Source organism: Balearica regulorum, chromosome 17 (genome assembly GCF_011004875.1).
Source record: "Balearica regulorum gibbericeps isolate bBalReg1 chromosome 17, bBalReg1.pri, whole genome shotgun sequence".
NCBI lineage: Eukaryota > Metazoa > Chordata > Aves > Gruiformes > Gruidae > Balearica > Balearica regulorum.
In genome coordinates, this window is record NC_046200.1 from 12,941,551 (window position 1) to 12,947,497 (window position 5,947).

At 54.2% G+C, this 5,947-nt stretch overlaps 1 long non-coding RNA gene across 1 annotated transcript; it reads right to left on the reverse strand.

Annotated features, from left to right (window-relative positions):
- Nucleotides 1-1,992: 1,992 nt before the first annotated feature.
- Nucleotides 1,993-5,830, reverse strand: LOC142604289 (uncharacterized). Its single transcript, XR_012838161.1, has 3 exons — nucleotides 4,448-5,830; nucleotides 3,107-3,238; nucleotides 1,993-2,157 (listed from the first exon to the last, which is right to left on the reverse strand). It is a non-coding gene; the product is annotated as an uncharacterized LOC142604289 (long non-coding RNA).
- Between the last annotated feature and the right edge of the window lie 117 nt (nucleotides 5,831-5,947).

Below are 5,947 nucleotides of genomic sequence, written 5' to 3' on the forward strand. Positions count from 1 at the left end.
ACGGAGGTGGCTGTCTTTGCCCCATATTTGTACCCCAAACAGGTGCAAAATTTTTTATTCCCAGGTCTATCTCAGTCAAAGCCAGCTGAAGATCTCTGACGTATCATGAAGGATTTTCTAATGGGGTTCAGCAGACTTTAAGATTTATATCAAGAAGCCCCAATTTATTGAATTAATGCTGCAGAGCAAAACCGTGGCTGCTTAACAACTGGAGTATCAGTATTTTACAGCAACATAACTAATAAGGCCATTAATACAAACTGGGCTCACTCCTGACATTTATATCACTGTAAATCTCTCTCTCAGCACTGGAATTATTTATGCCATCCCAGGCACTCGAGAAGTGCTGTCGTCCTTTATCAGGCTGAAAGATTTAAGCCAAGAAAAGACGAATATAAACGTAATAATAAAAAAAAAAAAAAAAAAAAAAGAAGCTTGAGAAGAGCTGGAACAGGCCCCTGATGTAGACATGGGGCTGCTCCTTGCTTTACAGCCGGGATGGGACCGGGGGGACCTGCAGCCCCGGCCAGGTCCCTCGAGACCGAAGCCATGTAACGTACCTGGCTGCAGCTCCCCACGTGCACCCCGTTTGCCCTGAGCCAGGAAACCTCAGATGATTTTAAGCGGTTGGCCCCCTTCTCCCCGCCATCCCCTCCGGAGGAGGATTCCCAGCACAGCCCCGAGCCTGGGGCAGCCAGGAAGGCTGAAAGCTGCAGAGAGTGAGAAAGGTCTAAACCCCCCCCAACCCCGTCCCCAGCACTAACCAAGCACCCGGGAAACTGCAGACAGGAAGGAGATTGGGGCAGGGGGGTGGGAGAACAGAGGAGCCCGACAGACCTCGCTGAGTACTAATTATTTCTGGCATTATCTGCACAGACAGATAAGGTTTTCATTAATAAACTTGAGGCGGGGGGGGGGTTTGAGGGAGAAGCAGCGACAGCAGCGTGCCAGGCGAGAGCTGCGAATGAACCACAACCACCAGCGAAACGCAATCAGGCACAGGGAGCAATTAGAAGCCCAGCTAGCAGCGGTGGCAGCGCAGGGGACATGGGGGACAGTAATTAGCTGCCAAGCCTGTCCCTGCTCAGCTTTGTTTTGCGGGCTGCCTCATAATTCACGACATGTTGGAAATGAAATCGTTAGTAATCTTTCATAGGCAGGGCCTTATTAAACCCGCTATCTGCACGTACTTAATTGGAAGGAGATAAACCCAGGCCAGCCCGGGAAGCAGGGCGAGGGAGATACGTCACCTCCTCGCAGCCTTGCTGCGAAAGAGATGCAGGGGGTGCACGTGTGCGTGGCGAGAGGGGGGTGCGGGGGCTCTGAAACCACCAATTTTGGGTTTTGTCTATGTGAAGGAACCCCGAGAGGCAGGAGGATGGGGGAAAGCCCGTGGTTTGCAGGTGGTGTCACCCAGGCCAGGGGCTCCGGGGCAGGGTTATGCAGGAGCAGGGTCTGGCCAGCTTTGTGCCGGCTGGGCAGATGGGGGGGGGCTGGAGCGGGGGGAACCCCAGGAGCTGCAGCAATGAGCGGATGCAGGCAGGTCGCCATGGCAACGGGGCGGTCCAGCCCTTTCCACCCCACACAGCCTCACCCCAAAGGTCAGCGGCAGCACACGGAGGCTGCAGCGGGAGGAGGGAGATGGGCGACCTGGGGTCCCTCAGCACAGCGGCCCTCGGGCCGTGCCGCATGAGACACGGGCTCCTGGCTGGCACAGGGAGCCTGTGCCAGCTTCCAGTGGGGGTTCTTCAGTTCAGAGCAGTTCAAACCAGAGATCACTTTTCCCCCCTTCCCCTGAAGATGCTTGGTCCACCCAAAAGAATATATTGTAGCACACAGTTAAAACCAGGACGAACCAAACCCCCTCTCAACTCTGAACGATGCCCCCATCCCAAACGGCCACCCCTGGATGACCGGTGACCCCGCAGCCTGACCCGCTCCCCCCAGCTCCCCCCTCCATCTCTCCCCCAGGGCCTGCGGAGGCACGGGGTGACATTTCATCAGCCGCTCGGTGCTGCTCCGGCTCCCTCCCCGGGTGGCTGTTCGCTTTGATTGCTGTTGAAAGGAGATAGCATCCTACCTGACGGGGAGATATCCAGCCCTCCTGCGAGAGCCCTTTGCTTTCCAAGAAGCCGGAGCTCCAGGGCCTCTGGCAAACTTTATTCACAGAGGGGGAAAAGGGAGAGAGACTGGAAAGGTGAAGAGAGAATTGCTTTTCTCCATTTTATTGGAGCCGAGTCTTTAAATGGCTCTCCTTAAACTGCAGCGTTGCAAAGGAGGCGGAGGTGAAAGGACGTTATTTCTTGAGGCAGGGCGAGGTGCCATCTCGGTAAATATTTAATTAGGAGTCAAACAGCTAGACCAAGGAGTTCTGCCTGCAGAGATTTATTGGCCACAAACATCATCTGTTTGAAAAAGCAAGCAGCTCATCAGGAAGTATTTCTTTCTGCTTGAGCCTGAATCCACACCTAGCTATTTAAAGCCAGAGTAACCTGATGAATCCCTTTGTGCCACTCCGGCCCAGCGATGAGATGAGATGAGCTCAGGGGCTGGGGGGGGATGTTTGGCCTCTTGCTCTGCCCCCAGCCAGGGAGGGTGCTCTTAAATCCTGTCCTTGTAACAGGGAGCATTTTCTCTCTTCCTCATCTTCCTCCCCTCCAAAATGGATGGAATAGGGATACAAACTACCAAATTCCTGAGGACCCACCCGTGCCCCCTCCTGGGCATGGGGTGGGTGTCTGGGGCTTTGCTCTGGGTGGAGGTTTCCCGTCTCCCCCTGCAGCCCACCCCGCCGGACATACATGGGTGGGCAAACCCTGCCAGGCAGCGTGGGAAAAGAGGACGCACATATAAACCCTGCTTCAGAGGGCAAAACTTGCACTAAAGCCTAACCAAGCCCGGATTTAGTCACAGCAATGGTGCTAGTGATGAGTGACCACAGGTCCTCTCTCCTTGCAGGACTCTTCCAGACATCCATCGGCTCTGGAGAGCCCAAACGTGGGTGGCCACGGCCACATCCATCTCCCACCCCCTCGCAGGCACCATGGGATGGGGGGGTGGGTGTGTGTGTGTCTAAAATCCTCTTTCCTTTCTTCAATGAACTGACCTGAAGATGGGGAGGTTTGGTTGGAAATCTCCCCATGCTGGCATGGGCACAGCATGAGGTTTCACAAGGTGAGCTGGGCGTGAAGAATGGTCCATCAATAGCTCGGGATCCCAGGAAACACAGCTCAAAGTCCTGGTAGGAGAGGGAAACGTTGGCTGCTTTATACATTCGCAAACTTTAAGCTTGCAAGTCAAACCTGTATTTAAGAAATCACTAATGCTGAAGGAGCTAAAACCCCAGGTACATTTGATGGAAAAGCTTCCTGAGTTGGAGCGTGTCCTCCAGTGCCCCCAAAGCGTTTGCTCAACTTGCAAGGATGGGAAGGATTGCAAGGATTTATCTCCTGTCTCTGTCCTCTGCCCCCGAGTCCATTCCTTCCTCGTACTGCCCGCACTGGCACCAGTTAGTTGGCTCCCTGCTTCCCATTTAACGTCGCAGGGAATTACCGGCATCTCCTTCCTGCGTGCCTTTTCCCTCTCGGTCGTTCAAGCAGAGGGAACGTTTCATCATTTCCTTCAGGGTGCTCAAGAGGTGCCTCTGCAGCTCTGCTTACCCGGAGCAATTGGTGTGCCGCAGGCTCAGCCAGATCTAACGAGAACGACCTTAGGAGAGAAGAGCAGCTTGGCTTCCAGGTTTCCCCCTCCCTGTGTCAGGGGCCCCAGCCCAAGCCACACTACACCCTTGGTACTCTCCTAAGCCCTCAGCCAGGTAGAGCCAACCTCAGACCAAGTAGAGTTTGGTCCCAAGTTAAGATGAAGAAGAGAAAACCTCCAAATCATCTCATTGACAAAAAAAGAGTTGAAAGGCCAAGCTCCTCGCCGCCCCGGCTCCTTTGCCCTCAGCAGAAGAGCGAGCAAACTCCTGGTTGCTTAATGAAGAACTGCAGCATTCAGTAGATGCAGCGAGCAGAGTGCTGTCATCTGTGGCTGCCGTTGGAATTCATTAAGCACGGCATCGCTCCCCTAAGCGCCGCCAGCCCACATTCGCTTCCCCGCATCCTCGCTGGGCACGGACGGGAGCTGCTCGGGAGCTGCACGGGATGCAGACCTGCTCCACCGCTGCCTCCGGGTCTAAGCCACCCCATCGCCTCCACTTGGCTGCGCAGAGCTCTCCCACAGCCCTGACAGCTCGGGGACGTCTCGCCATCCAGCGCGGCAAGAGGATCAAAGCTGCGGCAGCGAGCGAGCGGCCGGGATGAGACAGCCCGGGGAGGGAGGTCAGCCCAGCCCCGGCACAGCAATACGTGGCGTAAGGTCACGTTGCATCGTGCGAGACTGGAGAGGGGAAAAGAAAAAAGAAAAAGTCCCATCACCTATCCTTCTAGGATCTCCTTTCTCCTACCTTATTGCCCAGCTTCTCCGTAAGCCAAATCTCCAGATCCTCCTGGTAACAAGCAGGGATTTCCCCTGCTTGGCCGTAATTAGCTGCAAAACCACCACAAAAAACTGCCCAGCTGAAGAACATTTAAGGACCACAAAAATGGAACCGAGCTGCAAGAAAGCAAGCAAAAAAAAAAAATCCATCATGGCTAATTATTTGCTCTTAATTGTCAAAAAAAGATGGATTGATGAAAGGAGTTGGTAAGCAGGATGATAGCAAGAGTGTTCTTGAAGGCAAGCACTGTGGTAGGATCCAAAAGCAAGACTTTTCATAATCCATGGGCTGTTAATTATCTAAACACAGGTCCCTTGGAGCTGCCTGAGTGAAGATTAATTAGTTTTTGAAATAATAGCTAAATTGATACTGGGAAGGAGTTTGGGTTCCAAAATAATAGCTGAAAATTAACCAGCCTGTTTCTCCATTTCTCTTTGCCATGTTCAGGAGGACATTTGTCTCTGTTGCTTTTTCAGAAAAGGGCCATTAATCAAATCAGCAGATGGTCCTTCCCAACCCTGTGATGTTGCAGAAAGACAAAAGGGAGGAGGAGGAGGAAACTATCACCCACAAAAGTGTTAGGGGAAAAAACCAAACCCAAAGCCTAGTGATTAGCGACTCCAGAGACTGTCTCCCCAGAGAGGGCTGGATCTGTTCAACTGGAGTAACTCTCCTGGAGATGAGGAACATCTCCTGTGACAAGCAAGCACCTACAGGAAAGGGATTTGACCGTCTTTAAAACAAATTACCTGCGCTAATCCCAAATACCGGGATTTATGTCTCCTGGTTCACCCAAGTTTGACATCTAAGTTGTCACTGTCTGCCAAAGCTTTCACCCATGAGCGGGCCACACGCACGTAAGGACTCATTCCTGCACGTCCCAGGGGTGTGTGCATGCCGGCTTGTCCCTCCATGGTGATGCTCACCGTCACCTGCTCCTGCCTGGCTGCACGTTTCACAGGACGCGCAGGAACATCTCCGTGCAGGAACATCTCCGTGCAGGAACATCTCCGTGCAGGAACATCTCCTGTCAGCATCAGTGACAGCTCTGCTGTCACACACAGCTGAGACCATCCAAGGGGCTCAGAAGCTGTCAGACGAACAGGCACGCACGGAGCATGATGGCACACATCTCGTTTCCTGGGAAAATCAGCCAGCGGGAGCCTCGGCTCCTCCGAGCAGCCCCCCCAGTGCTCCCTGCCTCCCCGGGCATCCGACCCTGCCTTGGGGGTGGCATTGGCATTGTCACACGCACGTGAGTGAGCTCACACAGCCCCCTGAGCCCAAAGCCTGCAAAAACCCTCACAGCAGGCACCCACGCAGGTGGGACCTCACTGCCGAGAGGGACCCCACTGCCGAGAGGGACCCCACTGCCTGCAGCGACGGGGCGCCCCGGGGAAGCGGCTCCGTGTTACAGCGCAGTGCAGGTGCAGGCTGCTGAAGGCTGCCCTATCAATCACACCAGCC